The sequence below is a fragment of the Chiloscyllium plagiosum genome, chromosome 6 (genome assembly GCF_004010195.1).
Source record: "Chiloscyllium plagiosum isolate BGI_BamShark_2017 chromosome 6, ASM401019v2, whole genome shotgun sequence".
Lineage (NCBI taxonomy): Eukaryota > Metazoa > Chordata > Chondrichthyes > Orectolobiformes > Hemiscylliidae > Chiloscyllium > Chiloscyllium plagiosum.
The window spans coordinates 63,835,929-63,859,491 of record NC_057715.1 but is presented as its reverse complement, the minus strand read 5'-3'; the positions used below and the strand labels follow the sequence as shown (position 1 = coordinate 63,859,491).

Genomic DNA, 23,563 nt, shown 5'->3' with positions numbered 1-23,563 from the left:
GGGGAAGGGTGGTTGAGGTGAGAGGGGAAGGGTGACTGTGCTGAGTGAGAGCGGAAAGGTGAGTGAGAGGGGAAGGGTGGTTGAGGTGAGAGGGGAAGGGTGACTGTGCTGAGTGGGATGATTGAGGTGAGTGAGAGGGGAAGGGTGGTTGAGGTGAGAGGGGAAGGGTGACTGTGCTGAGTGGGAGCGGAAAGGTGAGTGAGAGGGGAAGGGTGGTTGAGGTTTACCTCCTGCCGTTGCTGACACCTGCCGTGTGTCTCCACATGGGCGAGCCTCTGCCACCGCCGCTGCTGCTGTCAGTTGAGTCGGTCTGTGCTCAGCCACTGGGCACTACCGGGAGGCTGCAGCTCACCAGGAAACCTGCGCTCCTACATGCTCTCTTGCCGTTCTCTCTCATGTTGGAAATACATCTCAAGGCAGGAGACTAAACCTGGGCAACCAAAACAGTGAAATCCGAATCACCATAGAAACCAGTAAACGGCAAAAGAAGCGCATTTAAAAAAAGGAACCGATTATATAATCAATCCAATTCTGTCACTCTTCGCAGAAAGTGATGATCAAGGAAAACTGACACAAAAACAAATTGGGATAAATAAACGTTAAGTAGGTCAGAGAGTTTTTTGTTCTTCCTTCCCCCTCTCAGTGTTGTCGGATTGTAAATTGGTTCCTCCCCCGCCCCCCCACCGTCCTCTGACTGGAAGAGGAGGAAATGATCCACTGACCTAAATATTTTTCCAAACATCTGTGACCTTTTTCTGGCTCCTGTGGGAGGAGACAGGCGCGGGTCCAGTGAACGGAGCCAAGAGGGATCTGCAGCAGGGAGGAAGGTTCTTGTGGTTCGAGCTGTGTTATCATTCTGGGCACGTCGGGGCGTTTGGCTCAGCACAGCCGGACCCTCTGCGAAGAATTATTCATCTCTCAACAGGAGCTGGCTGCGGAAATCAGGGAAGAAAAAATATGCGCGGGGCAACTGCCCGGCAGAGAAATGAAAAGCTGCACCCTGCAATTTGGTTCACTCCGAGATGACAGCGCATTGACGCCGCTGCACGATGGAGTGCGGGTTTTTTTCTCTTTTTGGAAAGTAGGTCAGTTATTTCACTGTGCAAGCTTCTTCCGTCACTGCGCTGAAATTAGCCACTCCTTATGTAAGAAGTTACGACGTTTCAAAAACACGGCAGCGATCGGCTAACGTTTAAACGATTTGTCCAGTATTTTTGACAGCAGATTTTGGAATTTTGAAATGAAAGTAGCCATCAGCGAGCAGACTTTGACAAGTGCAGTGGATGGGCAAGTTAAACAAGCAGTTTCACTGGAGCACACTCCCCTACTTAACTCAGTGGTTCCTGCAGCACTATCATGTTGCTTTCCGCAACTTGTGGAAGACAATGTGGCTGGAGTTGAATTGTTCGCGATAAACATGGAAGCACGTTTTTCGATGATGGGTCAAATTCTTCTAGTATGAGCTAGTCACTGATTTAGTCCAGTGCTGGTTGGACGCAATGGGCTCAGGGCAGGCAGCATCTGTGGACATAACCATGGGGGTTAATGTTTATGTGCAATGACATTTCGCAATTCTAGCGAAGTTTTAATCCGCTGGACTTCATAACTGGCAGATATTCATACAGACCAAATTACACTCGTTTGTTACGACTATCTTTTTAAAACCGTGAGAAAAACCGTGAAATCCTGACGCTGTCCTGGATGACAAATCTTTTTTGGCATTGCTTTTTTTTTCCAATTGAGCCTCCCATGATTTTATAAAACTCTATAAGCTTCAACCTCTGATGCTCCAGGGAGAATAGTCCCAGCCTATTAGGTCTGTCCCAGTAGCTCAACCACTCCATTCCCAGCAACGTCCTAGTGAATCTTTTCTGCACCCTCTCAAGTTTAACAAAATCCTTCCGAGAGAAGGGTGACCAGAATTGTAGGCAGTATTCCAGGAAAGGCCTCAACCAAAGTCCTGCATGGCCACAACATGACCTCCCCGCTCACCGTTATGATCAATGAAGGCAAGTGTGTCAAACACCTTCTTCACTACCTTGTCTATTTGCAACTCCACTTTCAAGGAACAAAGCATATGAAGTCTCTCTGTCCAACAGCCCTCACCAGGATATTACCATTTACTCAATAAGACCTGCTGTGGTTTACCTTACCAAAATGGAACACCTCACATTTGTCTAAATTAAACTCTACCTCCCACTCATGAGCCTATTGGCCCATCTGATCAAGGTCCTGTTGTACTCTGAAATAATCTTCTTCGCTGTCCACCTATTTTGCTGTCATCTGTAAACTTACTAACCATACCTCATATATTCATTTATATAAATGACAAAATATAGTGGACCCAGCACTGATCCTTTTTCCACACTACTGGTCACAGGCCTGCGGTCCAGAAAACATCTTTCCACCACCCACTGTCTCCTACCTTCAGACCAATTTTATATCCAGTTGGCTAGCTCCCCTATATCCCATGTAATCTAACCTTGCTAACCAGCCTACCATGTGGAAACTTGTCAAACACCTTGCTGAAGTCCATATAGATAATGTCTACCATGCTGCTTTCATAAATCTTCTTTGTCACCTCTTCAAAAAACTCATTCAAGTTAGTGAGACACGACTTGCCATGCACAAAGCCATGTTCACTATCCCTAATCAGTCTTTGCCAGTCCAAATGCATGTAAATCCTGTCCCACAGAATCCCCTCCAACAACTTACCCACCACTAACATCAGGCTCACCGGTCTAAAGTTCCCTGGCTTCTCCTTACAGCCTTTCTGAAATAATGGCTCCACATTAGCCAATCTCCAGTCTTCTGGCACCTCACCCATGGCTATCCAATGATACAAGTATTTCAGTAAGGGGCCCAGCAATCTCTTCCCTAGCCTCCCACAAAATTCTGGGAAATACCTGATCAAGTCCTGGGGATTTATCTACCTTGATGCCTTTTAAGACCTCCAGCAATTCCTCTTCTGTAATGTTGACACTTTTCAAGATATCACTATTTATTTGCCCAAGTTCTCTAGCTTCTATATCCTTCTCTCCAGTAACTACTAACACGAAATACTCATTTAGTATCTCACCTGTCTCCTATGGTTCCACCAATGATGGTCTTGTTGATCTTTAAGGGTCTCTATTCTCTCCCTAATTACTCTTTTGCCCCTATTATATTTATAGAATCTCTTTGGATTCTTCTTAGCTCTTTTTGCCAAAGCTAAATCATATACCCTTTTTGCCCTACTGATTTTCCTCTTAAGATACTCCTATTGCCCTTAAACTCTTATTGAGATTCACTTTATCCTGGCCATTATACCTGATAAATGTCTCCTTTTTCTTGACCAGAGCCTCAATTTCTCGGGTCATCCAACATTCCTTACATCTACCAGTCTTTTCCTTCACACTGACAGGAACATATTGTCTCCAAACTCTGGTTATCTCATCCTTAAAGGCCTCTCATAATCCTCTATCCAACTTCTGTATGGCCAAGTCTCTCTGTATCTTTGTAAATTCAGTCCTAAGGAAGCGGTGGCAAACCAAGGGATTAAAGGGGAGAGGTGATGGGGAGTAGGCAACAACACAACAGCTATCACTGGAGAAAAAAGTATTGGGGAAACTAATGGGACTAAAGGCCATTAAGTTCCCTGACCTTGATGGATTGCATCCTAGTGGTTTAAAGAAGTTGCTACAGTGATAGTGAATGCTTTAGTAATAAACTTTGAATAACTGTTAGGTTCTAGATTTTAGTCCCACAGAATTGTAAAATTGACAAAGTAACACACTTACTCAAAACCAGAGTGGGACAAAAAATAGGTGACCATAGACCAGTTAGCCTAACCTCTATTTTTGGGAAAATGTTAAAGTCTATTACAAACAATGTAATAGTAGAACATTTAGAAACACGTAATCAAGTAACATTAACATGACATCATGAAGGGAAAATCATTCCTGGTAAATCTATTACAGTTCTTTGGGAGATAGCAAGCAGGGTAGATAAAGCAGAACCAATAGTTGTAATATATTGGATTTCCAAAAGGTATTCAATGAGATACTACAATTAAAGCTATTTAATAAGTCAAGATCAAAGGTGTTGTGGGGTAGGATGTCATCATGGATAGAGGGTTGAATAATTAGCAGAAGACAGTGTTGGTTTACAGGGACATTTTCAGGATGGTAGTCTAACTGGTGAAGTGTCTCAGGATCTGTGCTGGGGCTACAATTATTTACGATATATCTTAATGACTTTGATGGGGAAAGTGAATGCACAATTGCTCAGTTTGGAAATAACATAAATTAGGTGGGAAAACAAGTAGTAAAGATGACACATAGAATTGATAGAAGCGGAGAAACAGGTTTAGTAAGTTTGTGAAAATTTGGCAGACAGAATACAACGTGGGACAATGTGATATTACTCATTTTGGCAGGAAGGGTAGAGGAGCTGAATATTGTTTAAATGGGGAAAGATTGTAGAAAGGTGAAACACAGAGGGATTTGGGGTTATGGTGAATGAATCACAAAAAAACTAGCATCCAATTTTAGTGGGTAATAGAGAAAGCAAATGAAATGTTGGCCTTTATTCTAGAGGGAATAGAGTATAAAAATGCAGAACTCTTGCTGAACTACCCAAGGCTCTAGTCAGATCACAGCTAGAATATTCTGAACAGGGTTTGGCCTCTTACTGAAGGAAAGATAAACTGGAATTGGAGGCTGTCCAAAGAACGTTCATCAGTTTGATCTTGCATATGGAGCAATTTTTTTATGAGGAAAGATTGAGTAGGTTGACCTTATACTCTTTGGAAATTAGAAGAATGAGAGGAGATCTAATATATAAAACTCTTCGACAGGGTAGATGGGCAGAAGTTGCTTCCGCTTGTGGGGAAAGCCTAGGACTAGAGGGCATAATTTCAGGGTGCTGTTTAAGTCAGAGATGAGTAGGAAATTCTGCTCTTCCAAGGAGAATGAATCTATGGAATTCTTTACTGCAGTGAGCTCTTGATAGGGCTGATAAGTATAGTCAAGGCTGAGATAGAGCGATTTCTAATCATTAAGAAAGTCAAGGATTATTGGGTTAAGGCAGTAAATTGGAATTGAGGATTATCAGATCAGCTGTGGTCTCATTAAACAATGAAGCAGACTTGATGACCTGAATGCTCTTGTGGTCACTCACCCTGATGTTTTTACCAGGTGTCTATTAAATCAGCTATCCCTTTCCTGCAGAAATCCTGGATGTGTTCAAACCAACAGAAACATTCTCACCCGATTTCTGGTCGGCATGGATGAGTTGGACTGAAAGGTCTGTTTCCGTGTTGTACATCTCTATGACACTGGATTTGAATGTTTATTAATTTGAGACAAGATAATGAATTGCTTCATATCTCTTGTATATTTGACTTCAGTTCATGTTGAATGTTAACAACCTATATCATTTTAAATGTGTGCATCTATGTTCAAAGCAAAACTTTTATCCATAATGTATCCCCAGATTTTTTGTGAGAAAAATGAAGAGAAAAGCTGAAATGTGAATTTGTAAATTGTGTTTTGCACTTCCATGCTTCAGTATACCAAACTATTGCATCTGAAATATTTTCTACCATTGTGGACTTGCCTGCTGGCAAAAGTTGCCCTGATGAATTATATACTGTTGGTCTTTGATGATCTTCACATGAACGGTATTCATAAGGCATTCTGGGCCTGTGAACATAATGACCCAAGTTTTCTGATTGTCATTATTGAAACAAAGATTGGATCTGCATGTCAGGAAAGTGCAAAAGTCCTGACAGAGCTAACTCTGTTGCAATAGCCCAAGAAATTTAAACTTGCAAAGTGCAATTACGTGGGATGAGAAATTCTTCAAAACAGTCCGATATTTAGAATCGGAGAATCTAGGTAGTTTTAACTGATTTACTTGAATAGTTAGCCAGGAAACATTAGAGGAATTAAAATCTGCTCCTATTAAACTGACACAATTTCCTGTCTCAGTACTGATCCCACAAAACTTTTGGGATGCCAACCCAATTGAAACATGGCACCTGACCTGTCTGGGAACCAACAACCAACTCTGAACACAACCCATGGCCTACATTATCTAACACCAGACATCCCCGGACCTGACGCAACACCCATCACCAATTCCTGCCTCCCATTGACCATTCCCACTTGAACACAACTCTTTACTCAAAATTACACTCCCTGTAACTGGCACCCAACTCGCATTGAACTCTGAGCATCCTCCTCTGACCTGACCCAACACCATCCTTCCCGATCCACATTTTCTTTGCTCAAAGCCTGTGGACTCAAAGGGCCTCCCAACTCCTCTCCCAAGACCTGACTTAATAGGGGCTCTCATTCACTCTCCTGCAACTCTACCCCTCACTTATGTTCAGTTGTTAAGTTACATCCGCAGTCTCTTGTGTGAATATGTTTCAATGACTAACTACCACAGACCAACAAAAAGATGACACATGTGACTTATCTGGAATCTGGTTTCACAAATGCTGTCAGATCTGCTTATTTCCTACAGCACTTTATGTTCTTGTTTTAGATTTCTAATGAATACAGTACCTTGCTTTTATATGATCTAACAAAGCAGGTTTCATTCTGCACCTGACTTTGTCCAGCATTATTATGAGCTGGGATCGCTTGCAATGAAATATTTATCTTGACCCTGCTGGACAATGCATCAGTCAACTGTGTGACATTTATCTGAGCAACATATTCACTACTAAACATCGCTAAAAAGAGATTATGAAGTCAAATCTTTTTATTCAGCACTCATCAAGACTGAAATGTAAGTGAACCAACTTAGAATGGAAAGAATAATATATAAAGCATGAGAGACTGGTGTTGATTTTTGCACTATGGTCAGAAGGAGATGCAACAATGCATGTTAACAATCTTAATTAACTGATTAAATTTGGACCAAAGTCAGCTCTTATTAGTCAGGCAGTTTCCACGGGGATGCAGCAGTAATTGGCTGTCTCCACAGCGCTTTCTTCAGTGCAAAAGGTCCAAAGTTTTGTTTGACTGCAAAGAATAGGGCTGAAAATGTGTTGCTGGAAAAGCGCAGCACGTCAGGCAGCATCCAGGGAACAGGAGAATCGACGTTTCGGGCATAAGCCCTTCTTCAGGAATGAGGAAAGTTTGTCCAGCAGGCTAAGATAAAAGGTAGGGGGGAGGGGCGTCAGAAACCCGATAGGTGGAAAGAGGTCAACAGAAAGGCACAAAAAGAGCTATAAGGAAAAGTAAGATAGAACATGAGAAAAAACTGGCACAGAATATAAAGACAGATAACAAAATTTTCTATCAGCACATAAAACGAAAAAGAGTGGCTAAAGTAAATGTCGGTACTTTAGAGGATGAGAAGGGGCATTTTGTTATGGGATATGATGAAATGGCTGAGGTATTGAATAGATATTTTGTTATTGGTCTTCACACTGGAGGAAATAAATAACATGCCAGTAGTTGACAAAGAGACAAAGACAGGTGAGTACCTGGAAACAATCATTATCACAGAAGAAGTCATGTTGGGCAAATTAATGGAGGTAAGGATAGATAAGTCTCCTGGCCCTGATAGAATGCATCCAAGGGTACTAAAGAGATGGCAGGAGAAATAGCAGGTGCACTGGTGGTAATTTTCCAAAATTCGCTGGGGCAGTTCCAGCAGATTAGAAAATAGCAAATGTGATGCCACAGTTTAAAAAGGGAGATACACCAAAGATGGGAAGTTATAGACTGGTTAGCTTAACCTCTGTAGTGGCAAAGATGTTTGAGTCTATTATCAAGTAAGATATAGCAAGGAATCTCGATAGAAATTGTGCCATTGGGCAGACACTACATGGGTTCATGAAGGGCAGGTTGTGCTTAACAAATCTTTTGGAATTCTATGAAGACATTATGAGCAAGGTAGACAATGGGGACCCAGTGGATGTTGTGTACCTAGATTTCCAAAAGGTCTTTGACAATGTGCTGCACAAGAAGCTGCTGCATAAGATAAGGATGCATGGCGTTACGGGTAAAGTCTTAGCATGGATAGAGGATTGGTTGACTATTGGTCGGAATAGGTTGGAATTTAGAAGAATGAGGGGGGATCTTATGGAAACAAATAAAATTATGAAGGGGATAGAAGTAGGAAGGATGTTTTCAGTGGCAGGTGAAACTGGGACAAGAGGACATAGCCTCAAGATTAGAGGGAGCAGATTTACGACTGATTGGAAAGGAACTTCTTCACCCAGAGGGTTGTTAATCCATAGAATTCCCTGCCCAGTGAAGTAATTGATGCTACTTCAGTAAACATTTTTAAAGCTAAGGTAGAATCTTTTGAACAATAAAAAATTTAAGGGATACAGTGAGAGCGCAGTAAGTGGAGCCGAGTCCATGAAAAGATCAACCATGAATTTATTGAATGGCAGAGCAGGACCGAAGGGCCGATGGATGACTTCTGCTCCTAGGTCTTATCTTCTAAATGGGCTGAAAAAATAGCAAATGGAGTTCAATCTGGATAAATGCGAGGTATTGCAATTTGGGACAACAAACAAGGGTACGGTTTTTACAATTTCAGCACCGCCTTCCTAACCTGCAATCTTCTTCCTGACCTCTCCGCCCCCACCCTAGTCTGACCTATCACCCTCACCTTGACCTCTTTCCACCTATCGCATTTCCGACGCCCCTCCCCCAAGTCCCTCCTCCCTACCTTTTATCTTAGCCTGCTGGACAAACTTTCCTCATTCCTGAAGAAGGGCTTATGCCCGAAACGTCGATTCTCCTGTTCCCTGGATGCTGCCTGACCTGCTGCGCTTTTCCAGCAACACATTTTCAGCTCTGATCTCCAGCATCTGCAGACCTCACTTTCTCTGCAAAGAATAGGGCCATCTGTATGAACATACGTAACTTTTCGCATATGCAAATAACTCACATAGCAAGGTCAATTGATAATTTGGTTTCCACTTTAATTCTTAGAACAGTTCAGATTATTTATTGAATGTTGTCCAATAGAAGCACGTCTAAGGTTGCCATTATTTCTGGGTTTTGAAAGCACTTGGAAAGTGCCGGAAGTACAATAATGAAAACTGGAAATGAAATTAGAAAGCACAGCTGCTTAAATGGAACAAACCAGGCATCTCTTCATTTGTCTTTTCTATTTAATCAAAGAGAAAAGGGAGCATTTCAAACCCCAGCAAATAAATGTTGGTAGACGAACCCTAAGGATCAATGTTGTTTCAGGGATCTGTACCCACTTTTGAAGCTCTAAGGTTTTAAGTTAGAACCTGACCTTCCTTTAATATCACTTAAAAATAAACAAGATTAATAAATCTTGTGTACAGTACAGGAAGCTAAAAGAAATCTCAAAATGCATCTTCATTAATTATTGTTTAGAATCAGCTTTTAATTAACATTGACTCTACTTGATAGTTTGGGTCATATTTGAATATGATGATATAATGAGAGCTGTATTGGGTGCCCAGGAGCACAGATGGAGTCCAGAAGTAAATGCAGCATGCTATTTACCCATCATCTGCATCCAATTTGTATGACAGCTTAGTTGAGTCAGTTTCTGTTGAATTTTTAAAGGGCGTGATGTGAAGTACTGTTACTGCATTGTGAAGATGAGGAAAAAGAGCAAGCAACTTACGTTAAGGGATGCCAATATGGCAAAGCTATGACTCAGTTCATGGCTGGCATCCTCTGATGTGGCTGGAGATTAGATTAGATTCCCTACAGTGTGGAAACAGGCCGCTTCGGCCCAACCACTCCACACCGACCCTCTGAAGAGTAACCCACCCAGACCCATTTCCTTCTGACTAATGTACCTATTAACTCTGGTTAATTTAGCATGGCCAAATCACCTGACCTGCACATCTTTGTGAGAGAAAACTGGAGCACCCGGAGGAAACCCACGCAGACATGGGAGAATGTACAAACTTCACCAAGACAGTTGCCTGAGGCTGGAATCGAACCTGGGACCCAGGTGCTATCTGAGATGGTGAGCAGAAGGATTTTGGTGTTTTGTTTTGCTTACAATCCCAGACCTGATGAGGGTGGGAAAGATCACTATAATACATTTAATTATATCTATGCTTGCCTACAGCTAGACCAGGACATCTTCCAGTCTACCACACAAATGCCAGGCAATAATAATGATTAACAAGTGGATGTCAGATTTCTGACATTCAATGGCATTAATAAAGTTGAATTCCTGATCATAAAGATCCTGGCAGTCACCATTGATCAGAAATTCAGCTTGACAATCCATTTAAATACTCAAAGGCTGGGCGTTCTGTGATTCCTGGGTCCCAAAACTATTTTACTGTACATAAGATGCAAGTTCTAAGTGTGGTGCAATACTTCCACTTGCTTGGGTGAGTACAATTCCAGTAAGACTCAAGACGTTTGGCACCACCCAATACAAAGCAGCTGGCTTGATTAGCACCCCCTCTACCAGTTTAAACACTGACCACTATCACTGCTGCGTTGTGGATGTGTACAGCAAATTGCTAAGGCTGCTACAACAGCGCTGTTCAAATCTATAACCTCTATTACCTCGAAGAATAATGGCAGCAAACTGAATGGAAATCCTGGAAATTCCTGTCAGTTTTGAACATTACCTGACATGGAACTGTGTCAGTTGACTAATAAATGATTGCCCACCGAGTGACACCAACATTCCATGAGCAAATATCTTTTAAAAATCCTCTGTGCACATCTTGCTACCCTCCTTACTTTGTCTTTCCAAGTTTATGCTAGCCTTTCATTCCTCAGACTAACTTACCTTGGATGTGCACACATCTCTGTCTGTCTGTGCTCTTCCTTGCACTCACATCTCTCTATCCATTGCAAAGACCCATCCTTCTCCTAATCCAATGCTCTTGCCTCACCTTCATAGTCAAGGGCCATCAACGCCATTCAAGGGTGAAGGTGCGTGAAGTGGAGGAGATGCATTGGAAGGCATTGTTGATCATGTGGATGGGGAAATTACGGTCCTTGAAGTAGGAGGCCTTCTGGGATGTCCTGGGGTGGAATTGCTCCTCTTGGGAGCTGATACAGTGGAGGCGGAGGAATTGAGAGTAAGGGATAGTGTTTTTACAGGAGACAGGGTGGGAGGAGGTGTAGTCCAGGTAGCTGTGGGAGTTGATGGGTTTGAAGTAGATGTTTATGCTGAGTTGGTCGCCGGAATTGTAGACAGAGAGGTCTAGGAAGGGGAAGGATGTGTCCGAGATGGTCCAGGTGAACTTGAGGTCAGGGTGGAAGGTGTTCGTGAAGTTGATGAAATGTTCAACCACCTTGTAGGAGCACAAGATGGCATCATCAGTGTAGCAAAGGAAATGTTTGGGGATGGTGCAAGTGTAACTGTGGAAATCACACAGTTCCACGCATCCTACAACGAGGCAGGCATAGCAGGCATTCAGCTTTACCATGGACAGCCCCAATGCCTCACCTTCATTATGGACATCCAGTCCCTATTGGAGGAAGACTGCCTCATCTTCGGCCTTGAGACCCTCCAACCACAGGGGATCAATGTCAAATTCACCAGTCTCCTTATCTCCCCTCCCCTACTTCATCCCATATTCGAACTGTTCAACTGCCAGCTTGAACTGTCCTACCTATCCATTTTCCTTCCCAACCATTCACTCCACCCTCCCCTCCGACCACCTGCATCCACCCATCACCTTCCCAGCTACCTTCCCCCCACTTCCACCCTCCTATTTATCTCTCAGACCCCTTTCCCTCAACCCACATTCCTGATGAAGCACTTATGCCCAAAACACCAACTCTCTTACTCCTCAGATACTGCCCGACTTGCTGAGCTTTTTCAGCGCCACACTTTTCGACCCTTAACTCTTCAGCATCTTCAGTGTTCACTTTCTCTCAACAAATATTGCCCACCTATCCATTTAGCATATTCTTTGCTCTTATTCGTAGATCTCTTCCTTCCCACCATAAAGAGAAGACAACACAAGGGAAAGACAAAGGTATCTCTATAGATGTCACAATAATGACAGTTTCAGCATGGAGTAGTGGGGAAGAACAGAACCTTGGTGTGCTTTGACATAAAGCTGGGGCTTTTAATCCTTTGTTGCCAGAGCTGATTATCAGATAGCCACATAACATGCAACACACACTCATGTCAGCAGCAAGATATTCAATTAAACATATTTACTATGGCAGCTTTAAGTCATGTCATCCATCTCTATGGGTATCATGCATCCCACGGGAGTCACCCAGGAGGACATAGAGGTGGTCACATATTCAGAGCATGCACTGTCACAAGACCCATGTCAATTGCCTATCAGCTCAGACCTTCCACTTTGGTTGGATCAGTGAGACGCAGGCCTGGAATTTTGGAATGACAGCGACCGTCTCAATTGTTGCAAAAATGTTGAAAATTAGAAAGTGAGAAAAGAATTAAAAATGCTGCCCCAAGTTTGGCATTTGCCATTTTCATGAAGGCAGGAATGGGGCATATTGTGTTATGTATACTCATTTCATGGAGACCTCCACAGTTCAATTGAGTATAGAAGCAAAGAGGTCTTTCTGCAGCTATACAGGGCCCTGGTGAGACTGCAGCTGGAATATTGTGTGCAGTTTTGGTCTCCAAATTTGAGCAAAGACATTCTGGCTATTGAGGGAGTGCAGCGTAGGTTCACGAGGTCAATTTCCGGAATGGCGGGACTATCTTACGCTGAAAGATTGGAGCGACTGGGTTTGTATACCCTTGAGTTTAGAAGGCTGAGAGGGGATCTGATTGAGACATATAAGATTATTAAAGGATTGGACACTCTGGAGGCAGGAAGCATGTTTCTGCTGATGGGTGAGTCCCGAACCAGAGGACACAGTTTAAAAATAAGGGGTAGGCCACTTAGAACAGAGTTGAGGAGAAACGTCTTCACCCAGAGAGTTGTGGGTGTATGGAATTCTCTGCCCCAGAAGGCTGTGGAGGCCAAGTCTCTGGATACTTTCAAGAAAGAGTTGGATAGAGCTCTTAAGGATATTGGAATCAAGCGTTATGGGGATAAGGCAGGAACAGGATACTGATTGAGGATGATCAGCCATGATCATAATGAATGGTGGTTCAAAGGGCAGATGGCCTACTCCTGCACCTATTGTCTATTGTCAAGTAGAGATCCATGTTGAAAGAAATTTTAATTGCTATTAGCTCATAATCAATCAGAACATTTAAATAGATGTCTTCCACCAATGGGGACCTTGCGCACAGCTTAACATGTTGCAATTAAATGTGAAGTCAACAGTTGGAGATGACTGCCTAAGGTACTGGCAATTTCAGTGTTAACTTCAAGCCACAAATCCCTCTTTCCATACGACTGAACAAGGTATCTTAGTATATCTGTACACAATGATGAGACCAGAAGCAGGTCAGGAAAACATTTGCTCTATCCAAGGCTCAGCTGTGGCATTAACATCTGACTTCAGGGTTTCCCAGAGTGGAGGGAGCTGGCGAGAGGGATGAGCTTCAACTCTTCAAACAAAGCATTTCCATTTGAAGGGGCATTGAGTACAGAAACAGCTGAACTGCACATTGACTCCTGTGACTTCTCAAGCACAAAAGTAGAAAAAACCTGCGAGCACTATCCTCCAAGCCTCCTATCTGGGGAGTTCATGCTTTGGGATCAAAGTGAAGTGTTGATTATTAATGATGGGACAATTTCTCAAACCAAGCAGGCATGACATTTTTTTGTTTATTCTTTCAAGGGAGTATGGCCAATTTGACAAGGCCAGCATTTATTGCCCATCCCTAATAGTCCTTGTGGTAGGCCTTTTTGGAGGACACTGAAACGTCAAGGACGTTGTTGTGAATCTGGAGTCACATGTTGACCAGATCAGGGGAAAGAGGCAGATTTCCTTCTCCAAAGGGCATTGGTGAACCTTGATGAATTTTTACAATTGATGATAGTGGACTGGGTTGGAAAGACTGTTATTCTGAACTTTCTTTTGCTTTAATTTTCAAATTTATTCCTATGATCTTAATACTGGACATTTTATTTCTTTTTTTTAGCCTAAGAATTTGTTCTTAATTCGTTCTTTGGGATTTATCCTCGGATTCTCTGGGAATCCAGGTAGGAGATTGCAAAGCCTTTGGCTTTGATCTTTATGTCATAATTGTTGGCAGGAGTAGTGCCAGAAGACTGGAGGATGACAAATGTTGTTCCCTTGTTTAAGAAGGGGAGTCGTGACAACCCTGGTAATTATAGGCCAGTGAGCCTTACTTTGGTTGTGGGTAAGGTATTGGATAAGGTTATAAGAGATAGGATTTATAAGAATCTGGAAAGGTATAATTTGATTAGGGATAGTCAACACGGTTTTGTGAAGGGTAGGTCATGCCTCACAAACCTTATTGAGGTATTTGAGAAGGTGACAAAATGAGTGGATGAAGATAAAGCGGTTGATGTGGTGTATAAGGATTTCAGTAAGGTGTTTGATAAGGTTGCACACGGTAGGCTATTGCACAAAATATGGAACTTTGGGATTGAAGGTGATTTAGCAGTTTGGATCAGAAATTGGCTAGCTGAATGAAGACAGAGGGTGGTGGTTGATGGGAAATGTTCATCCTGGAGCTCAGTTACCAGTGTTATTCCATAAGGATCTGTTTTGGGGCCACTGCTGTTTGTCACTTTTATAAATGATTGGATATGGGCATAGAAGGATGGGTTAGTGAATTTGCAGATGACAGTAAGGTAGGCAGAATTGTGGATAATGCCGAAGGATGTTGTGGGTTATAGAGGGACATAGACAAGATGCAGAGCTGGGCTGAGAAGTAGCAAATGAAATTTAATGTGGAAAAACGTGAGGTAGTTCACTTCTGAAGAACATGAATTCAGAGTACTGGGCTAATGGTAAAATTCTTGGCAGTGTGGATGAACAAAGATTTGTCCAAAGATGTGCAGGTCAGGTGAATTGGCCATGCTAAATTGCCCGTAGTGTTAGGTAAGGGGTAAATGTAGGGGTATGGGTGGGTTGCGCTTCGGCGGGGCGGTGTGGACTTGTTGGGCCGAAGGGCCTGTTTCCACACTGTAATATAATCTAATCTAACAGAGAGATCTCGGTGTCCAGGTGCATAAATCCCTGGATGTTGCCACCCAGGTTGATAGGGTTGTTAAGAAGGCATATGATGTGTTGCCGTTTATTGGTAGGGGAATTGACTTTCGGAGCCACGAGATCATGCTTCAGTTGTACAAGACACTGGTAAGGCCGCACATGGAGTATTGTATACAGCTCTGATCACCGCAATATAGGAAGGAAATGGAAGCTTTAGAAAGGGTTCAGAGGAGATTTACTCGGATGTTGCCTGGTATGGAAGGAAGGTCTTACAAGGAAAGGCTGAGGGAACTGAGGCTGTTTTCATTGAAGAGAAGAAGGTTGAGAGGTGACTTAATCGAGACGCATAAGATAATCAGAGAGTTAGATAGGGTGGACAGTGAGAGCCTTTTTCCTCAGATGGTGAAGGCCAACACGAGGAGACATAGCTTTAGTTTGAGGGACGATAGACTTAGGACAGACATTAGGGGTAGTTTCTTTACTCAGAGAGTAATAGGGGCGTGGAATGGCCTGCCTGTAACAGTAGTAGACTCGCTGATCTTAAGGACATTTAAATGGGTATTGGAAATACATATGGATAATAATGGAACAGTGTAAGTTAGGTGGGCATCAGATTAATTTCATAGGTTGGCACAACATTGTGGGCCGAAGGGTCTGTACTGCACTGTAACATTCTATATTCTATGTTTAGAAACAGTGCCTAAATGCCTTTGTACCTCAGATGGCGCTGTAATGTGTCCTTTGATTAAGAAGTTTTGATTTGTGATATTGGTGGAAATTGGTTATCTGTTATAGAGTCATAGAGATGTACAGCATGGAAACAGACCCATCGGTCCAACCCGTCCATGCCAACCAGATATCCCAACCCAATCTAGTCCCACCTGCCAGCGCCAGGCCCATATCCCGCCAAACCCTTCCTATTCATATACCCATCCAAATGCCTCTTAAATGTTACAATTGTACCAGCCTCCACCACTTCCTCTGGCAGCTCATTCCATACACGTACCACCCTCTGTGTGAAAAAGTTGCCCCTTAGGTCTTTTTTATATCTTTCCCCTTTCACCCTAAACCTATGCCCTCTAGTTCTGGACTCCCCGACCCCAGGGAAAAGACTTTGTCTATTTATCCTATCCATGCCCCTCGTAATTTTGTAAACCTCTATAAGGTCACCCCTCAGACTCCGACGCTCCAGGGAAAACAGCCCCAGCCTGTTCAGTCTCTCCCGGTAGCTCAGATCCTCCAACCCTGGCAACATCCTTGTAAATCTTTTTTGAACCCTTTCAAGTTTCACAACATCCTTCCAATAAGAAGACCAGAATTGCACGCAATATTCCAACAGTGGCCTAACCAATGTCCTGTACAGCTGCAACATGACCTCCCAACTCCTGTACTCAATTTGTACAAGATTATTTTTTAAAAAAGGCACAGTTATTAATCCTGTTATTGTGCCTGTCCATCCTACATCACCCATCGAAGATGTTGATTTGTTATGAAATCACTTGCCTGGGGAGGATAAGATGTCACTCTCTCCAGCAATTTCATTGATTAGTGGGAATACATATGTAAATACGACTAAAAATTGACAGCAGGAACAACATTGTGGAAATGAAACAGAGAACTGTGAATGCTGGATATCTGAAAAAAAAACAAAAACAGAAATTGCTTGAGAAATTCATCAGGTCCGGGAACATCTGTGGAGAAAAAAACAGAATAAAAGGTTCGAGTCCAGTGACTCTTCTTTAGCACTAGAAGTAGCTAAAGAAGAGGTAATACTGTATTTAAACAAAAGATTGGGTTGGGCATTCCAGTAAGCAAAATTGGTGGAGAGGGAGCCCAGAGAGCGAAAGGAAAAGTGTAGGCAGATACTTTGTCTCCACCTACCCTCTTGCTACTTCTCAGGTATTCATCAGGTTAAACAACGTCTATAGAAATAGAGAAATATAGATAATTCTTCGCTATAGAAATAGAGAAATATAGATAATCTGAAGCATATTGTCAGAACCTTCCAGGATTTGAACACCTTTAGTCAAGAATGCTGTGTCAGTGCAGTGGGCAGACACTGAATAGTTGTTGGATGATTGTTGAAAAAGCTCAGCTTTTATTTCATGGTCAGGAGAATTCCACTGGCTGCATACAACTACGAAACAAGGAGTACCTGATAGTTTAGAGGTAGATTTTGTTCTTAATTATGCAGTGATTAGATCACAGGTAAACAGGTTTCACCAGTCTTTATATAAAAAGCGTGACCCAGTTTCTAGTAAATGGCAAATAGCCTAAAGGGTATTGGTTTTCACCTTTGCACAATGAATGCAATTCAAGAAAGAATAAGTTATATAAGCTCAGCAAGCGAAACCTGGAAATTCAGTCCAATTTATTGCACGTAAATAAAGTATCTGTTAAGTAAGGCCATATATATACAAAATTTATGCTTAAAAGAGACTATTCGCTGACTGTTTCTCGAAAAGATATGATATATAATGTGAAATAAAACATTTTTCTCCATGGACAAGAAAAATTTCTCCAAACAATCTTCGATCTACTTTTATTGTGGAATTGACTTTACCAATGCTGATTCAGAAGATTCTGTCAACTACATAATGTATTAATCACATTCATTTAATGAAGTAGCCATCTTCTATTAGAAGATTTTTTTTTAAGGAGGCCTCTAGCACTCCATTATCTGATTACTTGCAGATCCAAATTGACAGTGGATATGGAAGGAAGACCATTTTGATGATTAATGTGGTGAGCATGGATATTTTAAAGATGAATATCTTTAAAAATTCTATTTCAAATGGGAACAATCTAAGGAAAAGACTGTCAGACTACAGAACTGGAGTGACGTATTCAAGGCTTTCAGTCATCTGACTACAATGGATTAAAGTTAGTAACACACCCAATCCACCTGGACAACCCGTGCTGGTCTTTACCCAGCCTCGATCTCTTCATTTCTAACTGCTGCCATTGCATTGACTGCCCCATCATGTGCACCCCCCTCACCCACTCCAACCTCTCACCCTCGCAACACGCAGCCCTCCACTCCCTCTGCTCCAACCCCAACCTCACCATCAAACCAGCAGTCAAGGGGGTGAAGCAGTGGTAGTTGGGCGCACCGACCTCTATGCTGCTGAAACCAGGTGCCAATCGCGGCCACCTCCTCCTACTGCCCTGTTGATCATGACCTCACCTCCCATCACCAAACCATCATCTCCCAGACCATTCACAACCTCATTACCTCAGGGGATCTCCTACCAACAGCCTCCAACCTCATAGTCTGGGACCCCGCACTGCCTGGTTCTACCTCCTGCCCCATTGACCCATTGTCTCAGCCTGCTCCTGCCCCACTGAACTTATCTCTGCATACCTTGACACCGTCCTGTCCCACTTCATCCAGGAACCCCCAACGTATGTTCAGGACACCACCCATGCCCTCCACCTCCTCTATGACTTTAGTTTCCCCAGCCCTGAATGCCTCATCTTCACCATGGACATCCAGTCCCTGTATACATCCATCTGCCTTGATGAAGGCCTCCAAACCCTCCGTTTCTTCCTCTGCCGCTGACCCAACCAGTACCCTTCCACTGACACACTCATTCGATTGGCTGAACTAGTCCTCAGCTCAACAATTTATCCTTTGAATCTTCCCACTTCTCCCAGACAAAAGGGGTAGCCATGGGCACTAGCCACCTGATGCCTGGAGGAAGAACATCTCATCTTCTGCCTTGGGACCCTTCAACCACACGGGATCAATGTGGATTTCACCAGTTTCCTTATTTCCCCTACCCCCACCTTATCCCAGATCTAACCTTCCAACTCTGCACCACCCTCTTGAACTGTCCTACCTGTCCATCTTCCTTCCCACCTATCCATTCCACCCTCCTCTCTGACCTATCATCTTCACACCCCCACGTTCATCTACCTATCACATTCCTAGCTACCTTGCCCCCAGCACCACATCCCCCACACTTATCTCTCAGCCCCCTTGGGCCATGTCTTCCTTCCTAATGAAGAGCTTATGCACAAAACGTTGACTTTCCTGCTCCCTGGATGCTGCCTGACCGGCTGTGCTTTTCCAGCACCACACTCTTTGCTTCTGATCTCTCATCTGCAGAGCTCCCTTTCTCCTAATTTACTTTCTCTTTAGGCTGAAAGGCAAGATGAATCCCAATATGACCATAAGATGTAGGAGCAGAAGTAGGCCATTTGGCACTTTGAGTCTGCTGTGCCATTCACTGAGATCATGGCTAATCTGATAATCCTCAAATCCACTTTTTGCCTTTCCCTATAGGCCTTGATTCGCTCACAGATTAAAAATCTGTCTATCTCAGCCTTGAACAGGCTTAATGACTCAGCTCAACAGCCCACTGTGGTAAAGAATTCGACAGGTTGATTCATAAATTAATAAGCAAATTCCTCATTTATGTCTTAAATTGGTGAGCTCTCATTCTAAGGTGATGCCATCTGTTCCTGGACTGTCCCACAAGGGGAAACAATATCTGTTCATCTACCACATAAGGTCCTCTAAGAATCTTACATGTTTCCAAATGGCTGCCTCTCATTCTTCTCAACCCTATATTTTACAGGCCCAACCTACTCAACCTTTCCTCATTAGACAATCTCTCCATACCCGTGATCAATTTAGTGAACCTTCACTGGGCTGTCTCTAGTGTCAGTATTCTGTATACTTCCTTAGATAAGAGGAAAAAATCTGTTCACAGTATTCCAAGTGTGATCTAAGTTGCACCTTGAATGGTTTTGGCAAGATCTCCCTATTTTACAGCAACTAGGAGAAAGTGAGGACTGCAGATGATGGAGAGTCAGTTGAAAAGTGTGGTGCTGAAAAAGCACAGCAGGCCAGGCAGTATCTGAGGAGCAGGAGAAGGGCATAAGCCCTTCAACAGAATGTCCCCTATTTCACAGTCTATTTACTTTGAAATAAAGGACGACACTCCATTTGCCTTCCATATTATGTACTGAACTTATATACTAGATTTTTGTGGAGTCTTCCTTCATTTAAATAATATTCAGCACCCATATTCTTTCTGCCAAAGTGTATAACCTCACATTCTCCCACTTTATACTCCCTCTTCCAAATTTTGACTCACTCACTTTAACAGTATGCCTGTGGCTCAGACAGTAATTCAAAGATTAGTACCTTTGAGTTGTAGAAGTAACAAAATATACCAGAACACTAAGAGAAAATCACGATAACCTCCTGCAAATTACTTGCTTTGTAAAAAGCTAGAACTCAACATGGTAACTCAGTGGTTAGCACTGCTGCCTCACAGCGCCAGGGAGCCAGGTTCGATTTCAGCCTTGGATGACTGTCTGTATGGAGCTTGCATGTTCTTCCCATGTCTGTGTGGGCTTCTGCTGGGTGCTCCAGTTTCCTCCCAGATGTGCAGGCTTGGCCATGCTAAGTTGCCCATAGTGTTCAGGGATGTGAGGGCTAGGTGTATTCGCCTTGGAGGAAAACAATACAGGGTAGTGTAGGGGCATGGGTCTGGGTTTGATACTCTTCAGAGGGTTGGTGTGGATTTGTTGGGCTGAATGGCCTGTTTCCCACACTGTAGAGATTCTAAAATTCTAAATGTAGGCCTACACAGAAAAGGGATAATTTTGGAATCCGGAAGGCATGGCCTGTAGATCTAGCAATTTAGTTGCTCATGTACACAGAACTTAAAAATGTAGCAATCAGGTTAAACAAAAAACTCAATGAAGAATATAAAATGAAGAGTCTTTGCAACAGCTGAGATGCTAATGGAATGCTGGCCTTTATATCTTGAGGAACAGAAGGAATAGGAGTTATACTTTAGCAATAGAAAGCTCTTGTTAGAGCACTACCTGGAATATTCTGAGTAGGTTATACGTTTGCTCGCTGAGCTAGTAGATTTGTTCTCAGGTGTTCCATCACCATGCTAGGTAACATCATTAGTAAGCCTCCGATGAAGCACTGGTGTTCTGTCCCGCTTGCTATTTATGTGTCTTGGTCTGTTATGATGGATGATCGGTTCTTTTTCTGAGAGGTTGGTAAATGGGGTTCAAATCAATGTGTTTGTTAATGGAGTTCCGATTTGAATACCAGACCTTGAGGAATTCCTGTGCGTGTCTTTGTTTAGCCTGTCCCAGGATGGCTGTATTGCCCCTCCTGTCTGTGTGTATGGATACTAGTGATAGTTGGTCATGTCTTTTGGTGGCTAGTTGGTGCTCATGTATCCTGGTGGCTAATTTCTTGCCCATTTGTCCAATGTGAAGTTTGTTGCAGACAAAAGGCAGGGTATTTTGTATATGACATGCGCTCTGCTGGTTGTTGGTGCAGGGTCCTTTAAATTCATCAGGAGCTGTTTCAATGTAGTGATAGGTTTGTGGGCTACCATGATGCTTAGGGGACGGAGTAGTTTCATCAAGGTCTCTGAGATGTCTTTAATGTATGGCAGGATGGCTAGAGTCTCTGCGCTTGTTGTGTCTTCTTGTTTAGGTCTGTTGTGTAGGAATCAGCAGATTGTTCCTGCATACATTCCTGCATACATTGGATAGGTTTTTACCTCAGCTTCTCATAGTTCTGGGTACTGCAGAGCGTTGCGGCTCGTTTAAATGGTGTCCTGATGCAGCTGCATTTGTGGGTGTTGGGATGATTGTGTTGAGTGTTTGGTCAGTGTGTGTGGCTTTCCTGACAAAGGTGTGGGCGTAAGTTTTACAATTTCTGCGGTGGCAGGGGAAGGTGCCAGAAGAGGAGGGTGGGTTGTTGGGAGGCATGGGCCTGACCAGGTCGTCACGGAGGGAACGATCTTTGCAGAAAGCGTATAGGGGTGGGAGGAATATATATCCCTGGTGGTGGGGTCTGTTTGTAGGTGGCGGAAATGTTGGCGGATGATGCGGTTTTTGGTGGGGTGGAAGGTGAGGACTGGGGGGGGTTCTGTCCTTGTTGTGGTTGGAGGGGTGGGGTTTGAAGGCGGATCTGCACGACATGGACATCTTCAACGACATGGGAAGGGAAATTACAGTCTTTAAAGAAGGAGGCCATCTGGTGTGTTATGTGGTGGAATTGGTCCTCCTGGGAGCAAATACGGCAGAGGCAAAGGAATTGGGAATGCAGGATAGCATTTTGCAGGAGGTAGGGTGGGAAGAGGTGTAATCCAGGTAGCTGTGGGAGTCGGTGGGTTTGTAAAAAATGTCGATGTTCAGTCGGTCATCATTGATGGAGATGGAGAGGTCCAGAAAGGGGAGGGAAGTGTCAGAGATGGTCCAGGTGAATTTAAGGTCAGGGTGGAATGTGATGAAGTTGATGAACTGTTCAACCCTTTCACCTTATTCTCCGGAGAGTTAAGTCAAAAAATGCACTCGCACTTTTAATTTCCATTGCTTTTTCCTCCTGTTATCCCATGACGGCTCTTTTTTTCCAAAAAATATTTTTCAGCTGACAAGAAAATTTCATGTAACATTTTTTGATGGGGGAGAACAAATTGTAGTGAGTGAGCACTCGTGAAAATAAACAGGAGGAAAGCTTGACGGGAGGAAACACGAGGAAAACATTACCGCCCTCTCAAAAAAAATTGATGAGAGTTCAGAAACTGAAGTCAGCGAAAGAATGTTCCCTCTCTCTTGTGTTTCCCCTTGTATTTTGCACCTCTCTCTCTCTCCCTGTAAGGGCTCGGCGGTTGCTGAGGAGGCAGGGACAACACTTGATTAATCTGGACAGCTGGATGACACCGAACAGAAAGATGCCGGCTGTCGAGGACCGGGATAAAACCGAGGAAAATGACTGGATTTTCTTGATGAATGCCTGTGTATTTTCTGTCTGTTTAATGTTTGTGAAATCAGTGCTAAAAATGCCAGGTTCATTTCAGAAGTAAATCCTTCACTGCAGAACTCAATTCTATGGTCTGCTGGGTTTAAGTCATTGGTCTAAACATACTGTTATGTGGAGCCTTGTACCTAAAAATGGAGTTGGAAATTCACTGCTGCGGCAGGCCTGAGAACTCCAACAATAAGATCTATGTCCAATAATGAGAGTCAGAGGCACTCAGGTTTTCACAGGCACTGAAAAAGGTGCCTTCTGAATCCTGGGTATTTTGTGCTCAGCTTTTTCTATCCTATTATGGGGAAATAACTTGGCAAAGGGCTTAAGGTTTACATCTTCTGTAATTTATAAAGACAGATGCCAGCCAGCAAGTGAATGAACAGCTGTCATGGGATGCAACATGAATACTAACTTCCACCTCATTCATTTTTCAACCATTAAACCTATGCTTATTGAAATCTGCATTATCACCCTCAGAAATAGTATAACTCCTTAAATATCTGAAGATCCAAAATAATATGTTTATACATGTTTTCCACATATTGAAACCTGGAAATTTACATTTCCTTATGTACAAACAAAAGAACATGTCTCTTTAGTTATTATTGCAAAAAAACCCAACAATAATGATTTGGAAAGTCAGAGTGTGGGAAGCTGAAATTTCCATGCCATTTCCATTTCCCACACTCCTGAATTCTTTTGGTGCATCAAGGGATGACAC

The 23,563-nt window shown here is 43.0% G+C and overlaps 1 protein-coding gene and 2 long non-coding RNA genes across 7 annotated transcripts in view; 2 read left to right on the top strand and 1 right to left on the bottom strand.

Moving 5' to 3' along the window:
- LOC122550643 (neuronal PAS domain-containing protein 2-like) overlaps nt 1-806 on the bottom strand; it is a 121,815-nt gene extending 121,009 nt beyond the window's left edge. For 2 of the 4 annotated variants that reach the window (XM_043691704.1, XM_043691702.1), the window contains exon 1: nt 228-694. The gene's annotated coding sequence lies outside the window, so the exon portion shown is untranslated. Of the gene's footprint in view, nt 1-227; nt 696-722 lie in introns of those variants that run through there. The other 2 variants (XM_043691703.1, XM_043691707.1) reach the window with 2 other exon arrangements.
- A 205-nt stretch (nt 807-1,011) lies between these two features.
- Nucleotides 1,012-9,859, top strand: LOC122550644. The gene is made up of 3 exons (XR_006311907.1): nt 1,012-1,085; nt 5,211-5,286; nt 9,822-9,859. It is a non-coding gene; the product is annotated as an uncharacterized LOC122550644 (long non-coding RNA).
- A 75-nt stretch (nt 9,860-9,934) lies between these two features.
- LOC122550642 lies at nt 9,935-22,907 on the top strand. 2 transcript variants are annotated; one of them, XR_006311905.1, is made up of 4 exons: nt 9,935-9,972; nt 14,002-14,062; nt 17,736-17,786; nt 22,690-22,907. It is a non-coding gene; the product is annotated as an uncharacterized LOC122550642 (long non-coding RNA). The 2 variants fall into 2 exon arrangements; XR_006311906.1 differs by lacking the exon at nt 14,002-14,062 and having other exon boundaries at nt 9,943-9,972.
- Nucleotides 22,908-23,563: the final 656 nt, after the last annotated feature.